Here is a 17,978-nt window from a genome sequence, read left to right as displayed (position 1 = left end):
GCTGTTCTGTCCCTTAAAGGCAGCATGACATCTCTCTGAGAATGAGCATAGAACTCAGGAAAGGAAATGTTTGCAAGCTGGTCCTTGTGCAGCCTGAGAAATTATTCCATAAGAGAGTGGGACTATAACAAAGTCCCAGATCCTATACTGATTTCCCATCAGTTGTGCTTAGCCTAAGTAAATGATTCCACAGCAGCTAAGGGCCTAGTGAGACAGCCCTCTAAGAAATCAGGCCCTGGTGAACCAGGGAAGTGCCCGGGAAGACCTAATCATGAGTATCTGGGTCCCCAAACCCTTGTGCTCTGAAGGGCCATGCTGCAGGCCTCAGTGTGCTCCCTGATCCCCCTCGTCCTGGCACTGACTGTTCCTGGAATGGCCATCCATCTGTATGAACACCATCTCAGTGGTAATGATACCATCCTAAGCAGGAAGGTTTGGATGGCAGCCCAAAATCCTTAGAAAAAAAGTATGACTTCAAATTATTCACTTCACAGTCCTCGTTAACAAAGTAACCCCTGTTCCAAGTGAACGACCTCTGAATCACATTAGTCTTCATAGGATCATACCCAACTAAAACCAGAGGACTAGAACCTATTGATTAAATTCAACTTTTTTTTCAGTCCTGCACATGACTAGTTTTGTTCCCAAATTAAAACTCGGCTGCCTAGGTCTTAACAGTAAACAGACTGGCAAACAACAAAAACGAGAAAAGATTTTGCATCAAACTCTAAGTCCTCTGATATCCAAACATCCACACATGTATTGACTAAAATGCAAAAACAAATGTAAGCATTTTATTTTCTTAGCACTAACAAATTTAAAGATCATTAAACTGTAAAATAATAATAATAAACCAGAGAGACACAGCATCATTCTTATTTATTTTCAAGAAGAGGAACAATGCAAACTATCAAAAAAAAAAAAAAATCTGTGAATGCTCACATTGCATTTTTTTTTTTAATTCTTGACCATTTTTCTTATCTGAATGGAGCTCATAAATCATAATTTTTCCCCACTAGGAATTATTTTTCAGGAGGGTTTTATCATTACATTCAAAGACTCTCCAGGCAGCAGCAGAAGGTGGATGTCTTCTTAGCTATTGTTTCCTCTGGGCTTATGTCCTGCAGGGCCTTGTTCTTCGCTGGAAGGTACAGGGAGCTCACAGCTGTGAAGAGAGCGCAGACTAGGTGTACAGGAGCTGCCTCTACCAGCAGAAGATGCCCATGAGGTTCAAATAAATTCTGAGCATACAGTTCACTTTTGCAAAAGGCATATTTTCTTTATAATCCATGCAGGGCCTCATGTTGGATTAAATTCTCTGTGATTTTGTTTTTCTTCTTTTTTCCCAACAATCAACCACATTAAAAAAAGCTGATTCCACAAAGACAACTGTTTTAAAAGCATGTTGTTAAGTGAACACAGTACTGTTATTTAATCCCCATTTTCTAGCTATGTTGAAAGAGTGTCATTAGGGAATATTTCCCCATTTGGGCTGGGATAAACAGCATTTCTCTTTCCGCCCCTGCTTTCACCAAGGACTCAGAGAGTGCCTATACCCACATCCTCCCTGCCATACCAAATCCTGGTAAGAGTTCTCTTTGTTTGTTCACTTGACCACCAACAATTTTGACATTTATACTGGATTTTTTCCCAAACAAACCACTGGCAGTCTTTGGTTAGAATTATTCCTAAAGATTAATCAGTCAGCCTCCTCTGGGTTGATGATCACTAAGCATTCCAAATGTGTACACTGTGCCAAAGAAAATTAACTAAATAGTGGGGCCTGCTATGGCATATTCATTTCCCAGTCTGATCTCTTCCAGATCCTCTTTATCTAAGCCAGGCGACAGTTTGATCCACAAACATGCCCAGATGTTGGGCACCTGATGAACCCATCTGCTTTCTCAAGGCTGAGGTGCCCAAAACCTTCTGTTCGGAGACTGTTCACAATATAGATATGTTTTTATGGGCTCATCATAGAGGAGGGTCTCCCAGTAAACAAGAGCACATAGTTTAAAGGGTGTTCTGAGAGAGAACAGTTGAAACAACATGAGGTAGAAGAATATTTCCACTTAGAAGTCTTCATTCACATGTGTTTTAGACTTGCTAGATGAACAGCAAGATGAAACATAGCTTAAATTCCTATAGACATTTGATAAAATTCAAATACAGTGAAACCTTTATGTATTGTTTGCCAAGTGTCTTAGCCTGTGCAGACTTCTATAATAGAATGCCACACACTGGTAGCTTGTAAACACCAGTTTATAGAAATGTATTCCTCGCAGTTCTGGAGGCTGGGACGTCCACGATCCTGGCACTGACAGATTCAGAGACTGGTGAGAGCTGGCTTCATAGACAGTGTCTTCTCACTGCCCCTCACATGGTGAAAGGGATAAGGGAGCTCTGGGTGGTTCCTTTCATAAGGGCACTAATCCCATTCATGAGGGCTCCAATCTCATGACCTAATCACCTCCCAGGGCCCCATCTCCAAATAATTGTCACTTTGGGGATTAGGTTTCAACATATGAATTTGGAGAGGACATAAACAGCCAGTTGCTAGTATAAAGTTAGTCACTGATAGTGATGCTTCCTGGGGCTTAGTGGTTAAGAGAAGGCTAACAGGTATACTTTCAGCTCCAATCAGTGTATATACTCACAAGCTTTAAAGCAGGCCTCCTAGTACCTAAGTTCATATCCCAGCTAAGTTGATACACAACTGCACCTTACATACTTGAGAGACTAATACAAGCTATTACCCAAACATGTTTTCCAAATAAAATACCTTGAATACATCAGGACCTCCCTACTGCCACTACCAAGGCTTAGAAGAGGCTCTAGATTAGCACTTTGCAGTAGAACTTTCTGCAGTGATGTCAGTGTTCTGTCCTGCACTAAACAATACTGTAACCACTAGCCATGCTCATGTGGTTATGGAGCACTGGATATGAGGCTACTGTGGCTGAGGAATTAGATTTTTAATTGTCTTTCAATTAATCGAAATGGCCATTTGTGGCAAGCAGCTACCATGTTGGGCTGCACAGCTCTGAGCATTGCAGTGGCCTTTATATGTCCTCCCTGCCTCCAGCCTTCTTCCCACCCTCCTACCCTTAGTCCAACCTTCATACCTTCGCTCTGGTACTCCTTCTAAAACAACAAGTCTGATTATATCATGTCTTTTCCTACATCATTAGTGACTTCTCATTTGGTGTTCAAATAAATTCCAAACCCTTGGCCACAACCACTAAGGCTTGCCATGATCTATCCCCTCTCACCTTCTTCCTGAGGCTCAGCTGTTTATGCTGGTGGCAACCCTGTACCCACACTGCAGACTCACAGATCTGTGCCTTTGCGAGTCACATCACCTGGGCCGGTGATGCTCTCCCCACCCTTGCCCACCTGGAAGAGTCCTGTTCACCTTTCAAATGCACACTAGGCAGCATTTCCTCCTCCTCTACTGTCCTCTTCCCACCTCCTTTCTCCTGCTAATTCGACAGTACTTCTTTTAACTACTCTCTGTTTATTTCCACCCAAAGCTCTTTCTTTATCACTCCCTGATTTTTTTACTTTTCTCTCATTTTTAAGGTTTAATTATAGATAGTAAATTGTGCCCTTTTCAGTCTATAGTCTGTGAATTTTGACAAATTCTGTGTCTGTTTTTGTAACTACAACCAGTTCCTTAACCAAGGAAGTCAAGCCCTCCACCCACTCCCAGCCCAGGCAGCCACGGATTTGTTTTCTGTTCTGTAATTTTGCCTTTTCCTGTGTAAATGCAATTACTCAGTATGTAGCCACTTAGCAGAATGCATTTTAGACACATTCAGATTGTTTCGTGTGTCAATATCAGATTCTTTTAAATTGTTGAGTAGTATTCCTTTGTGTGAATGTACCACAGCCTGCTTATCCATTCCCAGTTTAAAGATATTATGGTTGTTTCTTGTTTTGGATGATCATGAATGAAGCAACCACGTACCTTTTCATATAGGTTTTGTGTGAAAATAGGTTTTCCTTTTACTTGGGTAAATATCCAGGGGTGGAGTTGCTGGTTCATGTGGCACCACTTTTCAGCATGACTGTTCTGTTGTGTACTTCCCTGGATGAGGGCTCCAGATGAGCCACATCCTTGCCAGTACTTGCTGTTTCCAGGCTTCATTGATTTTTTTTTTTTTTTTTAGCTTTTCCAATAGGTGTGTAGTGCTTTCAAGTAACATTTCTTCTCTAAAACTAAAGATACCGAGGATCTTTTCATGCACACATTTGCCATCCTTATACCTTCTTTTTCACTTTCGGTCTCTTCCCTGTAGACTGTAATTCATATTTCACTTTGAACAAGGGAACACATTTTGAGGTTCTTCAACCTTTGTTTTTTCGCTTCTCAATCATTTCTCATGGTAGAGTAATAAAAATCATCCTATGATGATGATCTCAAGTGAAGTTATTATGAAGATGTATGTCTGCTTAGTAAAAATGAAAATACATATAATTGCTATACTTTAAAGTACAAGGGATTAGGTAAAATACATATAAGCTGAAATTCAAATGAAGTTAAAGTGTGTAATAGTTGGGTAAGAAAGATAAGGATAAGAAAGAAAAATTATATGCAGTAATGGTCTCACATTTCAAATAAGGAAACTGACATGATTTATTTGGCCATTCAGAGGTCACACTGAAAGTTGTTTTCAAATTAATATATGACCAAGATCTTCTAGCTCTTGAACCCTCTGCTTGAGGGTCTGTTCATGTTTTATCCAGTCATGTGAAATTGCATTATTTCAAGTTAAAACGTGATATACCTTGTTAGTGAAACTTTGGCTTCTGTGAGAAACTAAGCAGCCAATAAATATTCATGTAATCTTCTGGATAACATATTGAAAAGGACAGCTGGCTCAGGAGGGATCATTTGCCTGGGTTAGTATCTGTTTCCGTTTACATTAAGAAAATATTGCAAGAAGTTATTATCTACCTGAGGGCTTAGGGGAATACAGTGAAAAGCTGATATTGCACCTGATTGCTTTTGACATTTACCTATTGTAACAGGGAAACTGTGTGAAGATAGCCAAGTGACTTTTTACAAAACACAATTTCAGAAGCTATAAAAGGAAAACGGAGATGGCAGAGATAGAATGCACTACATCTGTAAAAATGAGAAACATGACTTGTCAGCAACACCTGCTTGTAACTATCAACCATTTCTACTGGGCCTGCTGAGAAATTACTGAAAGCCAAGTACACTGATGGGTGTGAATTCTCAAAGGCAGTCGAGACATACAGAGGAAAGAAAGTGTGGTTTCATTGAACATTTTTAACACAATACCTGGGGTTGATGAAATGTAGTTTTATGACATGTTCTGAACTCTTGAAAAGAAATCAGTTATATTTTATATTTTATCTGTCAGGGCTACAGGAACAGCAAGACTTTTAAAGTTTGGGTCCATAAAATATTGATATTCTTTTCCCAAATAGATTCCAAATCTTTAACTGGTACACCAACATATTGATTGCAAAAAATAAAATTTACAGAAGGCATTTTCAATTTCTAATTAATGATGGCATTAATGTTTATCTTTTCCCTTTCTTAGGCACCAATAAAATGGTGGTAAATAAAGAAGAAAGGGATGTCTATGAATGGGGAAGGTACTTTAAAGACAAAAATACAGCAACTCATTTTGTAAGACAAAGGAAACCAAAAAGAGAAATGAATAGCACTGATCTGCCTATTTTCTTTTAGAAACTCAGACCAGCTCAGAACTTTGAAAACTTTGGGAAGAATGGAAAACAACCATGGCCACCAGACATGAAATTTGTATTTTTAAAACAAAAAAGCAAGCAAATTAATGAAAGAATAAAAGAAAAAATGGAACAATAGCAAACTTCAAAAATCACTCACTTACATACATAGAGAATATTACCAGCATAAAATAAGTACAGAATGCTATTTAAAAAAAAAAAAGAATGATATGATTAAAGAAAGAATTCTTAGGAATTGGAAATATCTTGACTAAAGTTAAAAATTCAACAGAAGGGTTGAAAGTTAGAGTAAAGGAAATCTCACAGGCAGTAGGACAAAGAGAAACAGTATGAAAGAAATGATAAAATTAACAGATCAATCAGGAGGTCAATATCTAACTAGTAAGGGTTTCACAAAGAGAGAGCAGAGAAACAGAATGGAAGTTATCAAAGATATATTATAATAAAAGTTCCCTAAAGCAACACTAAAAGAAATGTCTCCATGCTGAAATGAACCAAAATGCATCACTGCAAAACTTTAGAACACAAAATGTACAAGGACAATCATAAACATTTCTGAAAGGAAACAGAAAAACAAGTAGGTTATATACAAGGGAAAAAAATCCTACGGAGTTCAGACATTTTAGTAGCAACACTGGATGTTAGAAGACAATAGAGCAATGCCAGCAAATTTCTAAGGAAAAAGGAATTTTTCAGCCTCAAACTTCATACAACCTAGAATTCAAAGCCAGAATTCTATTTCAAATGAGAAAGTAAAACTGAAGAAGTTTTCAAACATTAAATCCTGAACCATTATTTTCTCCCATGTATAGTTTCTATAGGAAGATACTCTAGGATGTGCTTTAGCAAAAGGAAAGAGTGCACAAAAAAAGGCTTGGGATTTACTGACTGTGTATCCCACCTTGGAGAACAAAAGGGATTCATTCACCTGGGGTTTGTTTTTGTTTTTTTGGTTTTTTTGACAAAATAAATTCAAACTTTAATTTTTTTAATTTTTATTGAAATATAAAATGTGTTAGTTTCTGCTATATATCAAGATGAATCAGTTATACATATGTCCCCTCTTTTTTAGACTTCCTTCCCATTTAGGTCAGCACAGAGAAATGAGTGGAGTTACCTGTGCTGTACAGGAGGTTCTCATCAGTCATCTCTTTTATACATAGTACTGTATATGTATCAATCCCAGTCTCCCGATTTATCCCACCACCCCTCTCCACCTTGGTATCTGTAAGTTTGTTCTCTACACCTGTTGTCTCTATTTCTGCTTTGCAAGTAAGTTCATCTGTACCATTTTTTTATATCCCACATGTCAGCAATATTATTTCTCTTTCTGACGTACTTGTTCTATATGAGAGTCGGACACGACTGAAGTGACTTAGCATAGCATAGGTCTGTCCACATCTCTGTAAGTGACGCAACTGTGTTTCTTTTGTGGCTGAGTAATATTCCATTGTATACATGTAATATATCTCGTTTATCCATTTCTCTCTTGAGAGACAGTTTGGTTGCTTCCATACCCTAGCTATTGTAAATACTGCTGCAATGAATCATGGGTACATGATTCTTTATAAATTATGGTTTTCGTCAGGTATATACCCAGGAGTGAGATATCTGGGTCATATAGTAGCTCTATTTTTAGTTTTTACTCCATAACGGGAAAATCTTGTGTCACTGATTTAACTCAGTGATGGAAATATGTATCCTTTTCAGAATTTTTGGAGGGAAATGCAAAAAATGTTGAGTAGAGTTGATATTTGACTTAGAAGGACACATTTTCTATATCAATTTCAGACCAAAACAGGTAATAAAAAGAATGTCCCAGCTGCCTGGAAATTAGCAAGGGAAAAAAAGGACTTCTTGGGATATACACTAAAGTGAAATGTATTTTTACAGTAATATCTAGAAATGGAAGTGTTTCCCTATCTTCTTCCTCTCCAGCTCCACATTCCCACATGCATGCCTTTCTGGACACCTGCAGACTTGAGGGGCATGACTATTCTGAAGTTTCTTTAGCTCCTGCCACTCTCATGTCTAGATGTTTTGTGGGATCCCTATATGATGAGGGATATAAATAGTATGCAAAGAATACAGAAAGTCCTTCACATGTGCTGTGTTAGTCACTTAGTCATGTCCAGCTCTTTGCAACCCCATGGACTGTAGCCTACCAGGCTCCTCTGCCCATGAGAACCCAGGTCTCCTGCATTGAAGGCAGATTGTTTACTGTCTGAGCCACCAGGGAAGCCCTAAAGTGTCATGGTAACAGTAAAAATCTATTTAAAGAAAGAGAAAGACGGATATATGCTTAGTAGATGCTCCATAATGAGTGACTTATATGAATATTTAATGAAATAAGAGAATTAAGGTAATTTTTAGGCCTCTTGAATCAACACGTAATGAATCAAAGACCTTTAAGAATATAAATAGCAGCAATTATTTGGACTATCTCTCCTAATGATGTGCATGGGAATGAGAAATGCAGCTACCACTGGAGAAAGAAATTGTTTTTGCTCCTTCCTCCACCATCCTTTGTGATAATTTTTCTTGATAACATACCATATTCTCATTTACACCTTCCATTGCAAACACTGAAATGATACCTAGTGGTATGAAGACAAAATATACTATGAATATAGTCACGTTGTTGTTGTTATTGTTCAGTAGCCAAATCGTGTCCAACTGTTTGCAACCACATGGACTGCAGCACCGCAGGCTTCCCTGTCCTGCACCAACTCCTGGAGTTTGCCCAAGTTCATGTCTGTTTAATCGGTGATGCCATCCAACTAACTCATCTGTTGCCTTCTTCTGTCTTCTATCTCTCCCAGCATCAGGGTCTTTTCCAGTGAGTCACCTCTTATCAGGTGGCCGAAGTATTGGAGCTTCAGCTTCAGGATCACTCCTTCTAATGAGTATTCAGGGTTGATTTCCTTTAAGATTGATCTCTTTGCTTTCCAAGGGACTCTCAAGAGTCTTCTCCAGCACCACAATTCAAAAGCATCAATTCTTCAATGCTCTGCCTTCTTTTCTATCCAACTCTCACATCTGTACATGACTACTGGAAAGACCATAGCCTTGACTAGATGGATCTTTGTCAGCAAAGTGATACCTTTGCTTTTCAACACACAGTCTAGGTTTGTCATAGCTTTCCTGCAAAGAAACAATTGTCTTCTAATTTCATGGCTGCAGTCACCATCTGCAGTGATTTGAGAACCCAAGAAAAGGAAGTCTGTTACTGCTTCCTCCTTTTCCACTTCTATTTGCCATGAGTAATGGGACTGGATGCCATTATCTTAGTTCTTTTAATACTGAGTTTGAAGCCAGCTTTTTCACTCTCCTCCTTCACCCTCATCAAGAGTCTCTTTAGTTCCTCTTCGCTTTCTGCCATTAACGTGGTATCATCCACATATCTGAGGTTGTTGATGTTTCTCCTGGCAATCTTGAGTCCAGCTCGTTACTCATCCAGCCTGGCATTTATCATGATGTGCTCTGTGTATATGTTAAATAAACAGGGTGACAATGAACAGCCTTGTTGTACTCCTTTCTCAATCCTGAACAATTCAGTTGTTCCATTCAGGGTTCTAACTGTTGCTTCTCAGATAAGATGGTCTGGTATCCCCCTTCCCCATCTCTTTAAGAGTTTTCCACATTTTGTTATGATTCACACAGTCAAAGGCTTTAGTCAATGGAATAGAGGTAGATGTTTTTCTGGAATTCCCTTGCTTTCTCTATGATCCAGTGAATGTTGGCAATTTGATCTCTGGTTCCTCTGCCTTTTCTACACCCAGCTTGAACATCTGGAAGTTCTTGGTTCACAAAATGCTGAAGGCTAGCTTGGAGGATTTTGTGTATAACCTTACTAGCACGAGATGAAGATGAGTGCGATCGTCCAGTGCTCTGAACATTCTTTAGTACTACGCTTCTTGGGAATTAGGATGAGGATTGACCTTTTCCAGTCTGTGGCCACTGCTGGGTTTTCCAAATTTGCTGAGATATTGAGTGCAACACTTTAATAACACCATCTTTTAGGATTTTAAATAACTGCTGGAATTCCATCACCTTCACTAGTATTTTATTGGCAATAGAGCTTTCTAAGGTTCAGTTGACTTCACACTCCAAAATGTCTGGCTCTGAGTGAGAGACTGCACCATCGTGGTTATCAAGGTCATTAAGAAGATCTTTTTTGTACGGTTCTTCTGTGTGTTTTTTCTTCTTGATCTCGTCAGCTTCTGTTAGGTCTTTACTGTTTCCGTCGTTTACTGTGCCCATCTTTGAATGAAATGTTCCTTTGATAACTCCAGTTTTCTTGAAGAGATCTTCAAGAAGTCTAGAGATTTCTTGAAGAGATCTCTAGTCTTACCCTTCCTGTTGTTTTCCTCTATTTCTTTGTTCATTGAAGAAGGCCTCTTTGCTATTGTCTGGAACTGTGGATTTCGTTTGGTATACCTTTCCCTTTCTCCCTTGCTTTTTGATTTTCTTCTTTCCTCGGCTATTTGTAAAGCCTCCTCAGACAACCATTTTGCCTTCTTGCATTTCTTTTCCTTGGGGATGGTTTTGTTTGCTGCCTCCTGAACAATATTACAGACCTCTGCCCGTAGTTCTTCAGGTACTCTGTTTACTAGATCTAATCCATTGAATCTATTTGTCACCTCCATTGTATATTCATAGCGGATTTGATCAATTACATAATTTGCAACACCCATGTTCATTTTCAGTGGAAAATGAAAACATGATGTCCTTATTTAGAAATTATTAAGAAGATGAGGATGTTGAAAATACACCACTGAACCAAACACAAGACCGTTTTGAGTGTAGAAATCGTGCATAGGTCACACATTCATGAAACTGGGCCTATGCCTACAAGTTCACCAAATCTTTCCAACCAAGATGAGGTTGCTAACTCAACTTCGTGTTCCAGGATGGAATGGTCAAGTAATAGCTAATTACATTTCCTAATGCAATGAGTTTTCTTTTGATTACCAGTTCACTGTCAGGAAAATAATAGCATAAATGTAAGGTATGGTTGATGAGTGTCTACTCCTCTTCAACTGTGTGGTTAACTTTTTAGTGGTCTTTCTGCCCCTTGAAACAAGAGTTCAGTGGGCTTCCCAAAATGCCAGTGGTGGGGCCCTCTTTCCATTCTCTCATCTGACTATCTTGCTTGTTACCAACTGCAGGGTAACTAAACTGTTCAACCACAAGAGAATGACTCATGGGAGCTGGAGAGGGGAAAGTGCACTTTTGGAATCTGCAGTCCTTAAAACACCAGCTGCTCGGTTTTGGATTGCAAGTTATTTGGCTATGAAATTCAGAGAAGACGTTTTCATTTTTGGAAATCTGAATTTTACAGACTTCTAGAGGAAAACAAGTCATGCAGTCTGTTTTTTTCTTAATTTTACCACAATTAAAAAAAAATACCAAACACATGTTTTCCCCATATCTTCACCCCCTAACAACCTAGAAAATCTCTTTCGAAGGACGTTGTGTCACACTGCAGGAAGGGAGAGAATCTAGCTGAATGGGCTTGTCACCATAGAACATTCTCATTCGGGACTTCTAGGAAGGAAAGAGGTGGAAAATGAGCAAGATTAGCACTAGGCTTAGGTTTCCGAAGCACCCCCCACCCCCCCAAAAAAATCAGAATCCATCATCATATATTAGAAATATCCTGTGCCAATTACTCTTCTGTTGTTCTGTATATCTGGAGAAGCTGGGCAAAGGCATCATATTTGGGCTCTCAGGGAAGCATGGAGGCATAATGATGGTTGGAGGGACCCCATCCACAAAGCATCCTCTCTGTGCATCTCCGTTCATGGATATGATGGCACCCCCTTTACTATCATGAGTTTTTCACTAAGGGAGCTGCCACTTAGCCTAGGGGCCATGTGCTCTCACTTCCCTAGAGTGGCTTCCTTTTCCTTATCACTCTGTAAGTCCACACCTGGACTCAATAATCCATCCCACCTTTCTACTCTTGTATGTTACTTGCACCACAGATTTTCCACTTGTGTTTTGTTTTAAATATTTGATATGATTATCCCTGGTCTATGCAACTGGGCTGGGAGATTCTTGAGGGCAAATGCCATGCATTTATTTTATTATTGCTTTCCCCACTGTACATAGCATTTTGCCGGTTACTCAGAAGACACTGTGCAGGAATGTGTTATTGATAGAATTACTGATTTTCCTACCCTGACCCACAATCTTAAAACTAGGCAATACATAATTTTCACAGGTGATTTTAAGAAAACCAACTGGAATCATCTAGTTAAAAAAAAATTCTTTTCATGTCAGGTCATAGATTCTAAACACAGACTAACTTCTGTCGCCTCTTTAAGCTAATGATATGTTGCTTAACCTTCACAAATTAGTGGAATTGTGAGCTAATGAGAATTGATACTGTTGATTGCCTTTGAAATATTTATTTTTGTCACTTTCATTTCAGACACTTCTCCCTTGTAAGTTTGACATGAATGATGCAGAATTCACTTTCCCCATCTAATGCTTTCCTCAATATACAACTCTACCTCGTGGGGTCTGTTAATAAGGAAATAATTAAATGTAAACATGAGTCACAGGCTCTTCCTTTTCTGGAATGAGATACATATAAAACAAGGAAATATTGGGGGAACAGGTGGAAGGAAGATCCACTTCTCCCTTCAGTAGGATGATATAGCTAAAAATTCCATGACTAATCCATCACCAAAAGATTCCAAAAATATACACCACCAGAGCGAGAAAAGTCCTCCCACCTTCTGATGGGAAGCTCATTGGTTGTCCAGTGACTGAAGGTGTCTGGATAGACCGTAGTAAGTCCCAGAAGAGAAACCCATAGCCAGAAGGGAGGATCGTGGCTTCCTGTAGTGGTTACGGCTAGACACCAAAGATTCCAGACCTTTAGAGCTAACTTAGAGACCATCTGGTCCAACTGATTATGTCTGAATATTCTTACTAAAACAAGTTTGCAGTGTTGAGCATTGCCAAAAGAGTCAATTCATCTACAGGAAAATATGAAACATATTGCAGTGTAAGTGCACAGTAGTGTTTTACCCAAAAACGAATAAAAAAGAAAAAGATGGGTTTCATTTTTCCATAATTTATGTGATTTGCAATTAAAGGAAAATTTCCAACTAGTAATATGTTGTCTTCCTTCCAATGTCAGTATGCCCAAAGCCTCATGACATATTGCAGCTTTTCCCAAATATCTGTGTATCTTAAGAACACTGCGTCAAGAGGCCTGATCCAAAGACTTGATTTATGTTGCTGCCTGACAGATGATGTCTGCAAGGCATGCCATCTAAATGGACTGCACTCCAGCAGTTACCTTAATCATCAATTCTCAGAGAATTAATGACTACCATTCATCCCAATAATAGAAATCAAGGTCAGGGCCTCTTCCATGCTTTGTAATCTCATTAACTATGCACAGAAAGTACTTAGGTCACAAGCTCTGTAGAGCTCATAACTGAGTGAGTGGAGCTGCATCTTGTTTCCAGAGGGAGCCTCCTCTGAGCATACCCCTTGTTGTACAGGAGCAGTTGATGTCCTTATGTATGGAGTGGAAATGCCGGTAAAGGGAAGTGAGGCTATCTGCACCTGCCAAGAGTTTCAGATACTGGTTTTATGACAGTAAATGCCAATAGCACACTATTTGAATAAAGCCATTCCAGGCACTTCAGTGATGGGGCATCCATTTCTGCATTGTATACTCATTCAGATATTATGTAAGCCACTCCATCATTCCAGGACATTGTCGTAGAATTTAGTTTTCATTCTTTTATCTTGGTTTTTAGTTTTTATGCTACCTGCCCTAATAAAATGAAAATGAGCTTAAAAGAATTATCACCATACACATATTTAGAATGAAACTTTCATCTTAAAATCTCAAGCATGGTTTCCTAAGCTAAGTTTCACCAGGCAGTCCTTCACTTCTCATAATTCAAATTGCTTTCAGCCCCTTGTGGCTCAGCTAATAAAGAATCCACCCACAAGGCAGGAGACCTGGATTCGATCCCTGGGTTGGGAAGATTCCCTGGAGAAGGGAAAGGCTACCTACTCCAGTATTCTGGCCTGGAGAATTCCATGGACTGTATAGTCCATGGGGTTGCAAAAGTCGGACATGACTGAGCAACTTTCACTTTCACTTTGTCACATATTTCAAAAAGGGAGTAACCCCAAGTTTCCAAGTCATAGGCTTTGACATTTTTTATTGTTGTTTTCTCAACAGTTAAATAAGCATGATTATTAAAATTTTACAGCTGTTTCACATTGAAGCTGTAAAGAGTTAAAATAAGTGCCTAATACAGTGCCTGGAAATTAATAAATAGTAGCATAGTGTGCCTGTGTGTGTGTATGTGAAATCTTGTTTTGAAACATTTGGAGTTTTATGCCCAGTAAATTCTAAATGATGCACAGTAATGGTGGGGAGCAGAGGCATGAATAATTCAAAACAGCGAATCACCTAAATATCATTTGTATGTGTTTTGAAATGTATTTTTTAATTTCATTTCAAATGTGACTGTTTCTAATACCCAGAGAAATTGCCTCAAAGGAATGACACTGCAATGTGAAGTCCTTGCTAAATGGGATCTGAAGAGCTGTCCAATTTTCCTGTTTTCTCCTCTCCCTGGTGCCCTCTTCTCCCCTTCCTTTCTCCTCCTTCCTTGCCTTTCAAAAGAGCTGCCGCAAAGAAACTGCTTCAAGCAAACCTCCTGCCTTTCACCCTCCTCTGGATCAGGGCCAGTGGTGAAACATTTACGACTCTATCCTTAGGGCAGCCTGCCCTCGCCAAATGAAAGCACCAGGCGCTCAGGGGGCACTCGAGTGGTGGGAGGAGTTGGTGAAGGTGAGAGAGGCAGTGTTGGGCTGTGTTAAGGACCCAGGCTGTGGCATCTGACAGTCTGGAATTCTAAACCCCGGTTAGCCTATGTGACCTTGGGCAGACCGCAGACTGTTTAATGCTCAGTTTCCTACGCTGTAAACATGCAATGATAACACTGTCAGGTAGCTCATAATTTATTGAAGATGAAGTTATATTTATTTTAACGTAGTTGTAAGTGTGTGTATGTGTGTGTGAGTGGTTCAGTGCGGATAATGCATCATATACAGAAGAGATCTATATTATGCTCATTTTCCTTTGGATAATTAACTCTCACTTGTAAGTTAGTGTTTTCCTATAGAGATTGTTGCAACACCTTTTTTGTGAAACCTCGGAAAAGGGAACAGGACTCTTGACCTCAGCTGGTGTCTCTATTTTCCATGAAACATACCTCTCTTTCCCAAATGAAGCTGTTTTCCCCTGATACTGCTCTGTAATAAGCAATATTCCTTCTGTTTTAGCTGTGTTACAGGTTTGCCCCATGCAGGCAGAATTTCAGCTGGTGCCAATACCCAAGCACATACATATCAATAGTGATGTCACTTTAAAATAACAGTAATAGAAAGAATGAATGAAGAGTTAATACTTACAGAGCAATTCTTAATGCCAAGGACTATTTTAGTCTTTTTATGTATGATAACTCATTTAATTCTCAGAACCATCCTGTGAGTTCAACTATATTATTATCCTAATTTTACTTTTGAAATACAGAAAGTCAGAGAGGTCAGATAGTTGTTTAAAGGTCAGGACAGATAACAATATTACATAGTTTGACCAGGGAGATCTTATCATTTATTGACTGATCCAGGATACTCTTGACCATGAAAGGATGCAAAAACAGGAATGAAAGTTCACTCTATTTATGATTAAAGGCCAGACACCTGGCAATACCCATATCATGCTACACAATTAGTAAATGAATGAGTTTTTATTACATTTCTGCTTGAGCACTATATTGTCCTAAGATTCTCAGATGATCATCAGTATGCTGTAAGTAAGTTGTTCTTAATTAAAGCCATCCATGCTTATGGTAAATAAAAATGTGTTTGAGCTTCCAACATGATGAGTTTCACTTCAGAGACACAGGCTCGGCCAATATTTTCATATGCTACCTATAACCTTTCACAACAGAAATATGATCAAGGTACTGGTCCATTAACTCTGATTGTCCTTCCTTACCATGGTCATTAGTTGATGTTCTGCCTTTCACTGTATCTCAGACACAAGATTGAGAGTTTAAGGAACAGATATCCCTGGGGCATAATGAATGGTGAAGTGTGTCTTTGCCTCTTTATGCAGATGAAATCAATTCCTGATTTCCACAGGGAGTGCAACAAGTCCTTGACAGGCAGTTTCCCCGCTGGGCTCCTGTCTTGAAGGGGAAAAGGAAAAGAAACAGGTTTCTATATGGTCAGCACCTTGAGGGCATGCATAAAGACATCATGCACTACTGATATCTGACCCCAAAAATAGTTAACCTCTAGGAACTCAGACATTGACATTGAACACAAGTCAACCTGTTAGAAAATCTATATCCCCACAAACCTGGCTCTCCCCATGCATATAAATAAATGATGACAAAATGAATTGTCATTGTTTTAAAGAGACATATACCATATTCCATTAATTGTAATACACATTTTTCATATTTTAACATTTCAAAAATTAGGGAACATGCTATGTCAAATGGAGTTACCGTTTCAATGCTAGAGGGTTTTTTTTTTTCTATTTTTCTTTCTGTGGTTCATAAAAGAGGTGTATCTTACTAGAATTTTAAATTTGATGAACTACATTATATACCAGATATTAACAAGATTTTAGCACCACTTGCACTGAATCAGAAAGAATAAGTAATAGTTGAAAGCTGCATCAGCCTTTAACCTTAATAGTTGGGTAGGAAGTTGGTCATAACTTCTTCATCAGCTGGATAATTCCCATATAAGTAAGTATTTCTTCCCTTTCCTGTGTTCTCCTCTTAGTAAAATAGAAGAGGGTAGATATAAGTTCTCTGCATAGAAGTTAAATAAGCAAGGTAACAGTATACAGCCTTGACGTACTCCTTTTCCTATTTGGAACCAGTCTATTCCATGTCCAGTTCTAACTGTTGCTTCCTGACCTGCATACAGGTTTCTCAAGAGGCAGGTCAGGTGGTCTGGTATTCCCATCTCTTGAAGAATTTTCCACAGTTTCTTGTGATCCACACAGTCAAAGGCTTTGGCATAGTCAATAAAGCAGAAATAGATGTTTTTCTGGAACTCTCTTGCTTTTTCCATGATCCTGTGGATATTGGCAATTTGATCTCTGGTTCCTCTGCCTTTTCAAAAACCAGCTTGAACATCTGGAAGTTCACGGTTCACGTATTGCTGAAGCCTGGTTTGGAGAATTTTGAGCATTACTTTACTAGCATATGAGATGAGTGCAATTGTGTGGTAGTTTGAGCATTCTTTGGCATTGCCTTTCTTTGGGATTGGAATGAAAACTGACGTTTTCCAGTCCTATGGCCACTGCTGAGTTTTCCAAATTCAAGGAGATCCAACCAGTCCATCCTAAAGATCAGTCCTGGGTGTTCATTGGAAGGACTGATGCTGAAGCTGAAACTCCAATACTTTGGCCACCTGATGTGAAGAGTTGACTCATTGGAAAAGACTCTGATGCTGGGTGGGATTGGGGGCAGGAGGAGAAGGGGACAACAGAGGATAAGATGGCTGGATGGCATCACCAACTCGATGGACGTGAGTCTGAGTGAACTCCGGGAGTTGGTGATGGACAGGGAGGCCTGGCGTGCTGTGATTCATGGGGTCACAAGGAGTCAGACATGACTGAGCAACTGAACTGAACTGAGATATATGTTCCCAGGTTTATTATGTTTTTCTAAACTGTATTTTTGTCTCTAGAGTATGAGCTCTTTGGGTACTGTATTCTACATCCTTGGTTCTAAATTTTTTGTACGTATTGGAATTTCTTGAGGAGCTTCTTAAAAATCCATTATCCTCCCCTTCTTCCTAAACATTCTGATTCACAAGGTCTAGGATGAGACTCAAAGAGCTTTATTTTTAATCCTAGGGTGATTATAATTTGCCTCAAAGTTTGAGAACCTCTGGTGCATGTGTTTGGAATTGGCCCGTCACTGAATTTAGCCTTGACTGTAGAAACTCTGCTAAGTGCTAAGTCACTTCAGTCGTGTCTGACTCTGTGCGACCCCATAGACGGAAGCCCACCAGGCTCCCCTGTCCCTGGGATTCTCCAGGCAAGAACACTGGAGTGGGTTGCCATTTCCTTCTCCAATGCTTGAAAGTGAAAAGTGAAAGGGAAGTTGCTCAGTCATGTCCGACTCTTAGCTACCTCATGGTCTCAGCTATAT

The 17,978-nt window shown here is 39.3% G+C and overlaps 1 protein-coding gene across 18 annotated transcripts in view; it reads left to right on the top strand.

Moving 5' to 3' along the window:
- The window catches only part of MAGI2 (membrane associated guanylate kinase, WW and PDZ domain containing 2), a 1,472,356-nt gene that overhangs the window by 1,308,656 nt on the left and 145,722 nt on the right, over positions 1-17,978 (top strand). The gene's annotated exons all lie outside the window — the stretch shown is intronic.

Source organism: Bos grunniens, chromosome 4, assembly GCF_055505025.1.
Source record: "Bos grunniens cultivar Pamir isolate PY7600 chromosome 4, Bosgru_T2T1.0, whole genome shotgun sequence".
Lineage (NCBI taxonomy): Eukaryota > Metazoa > Chordata > Mammalia > Artiodactyla > Bovidae > Bos > Bos grunniens.
This window is presented reverse-complemented; position numbering and strand designations above follow the sequence as displayed.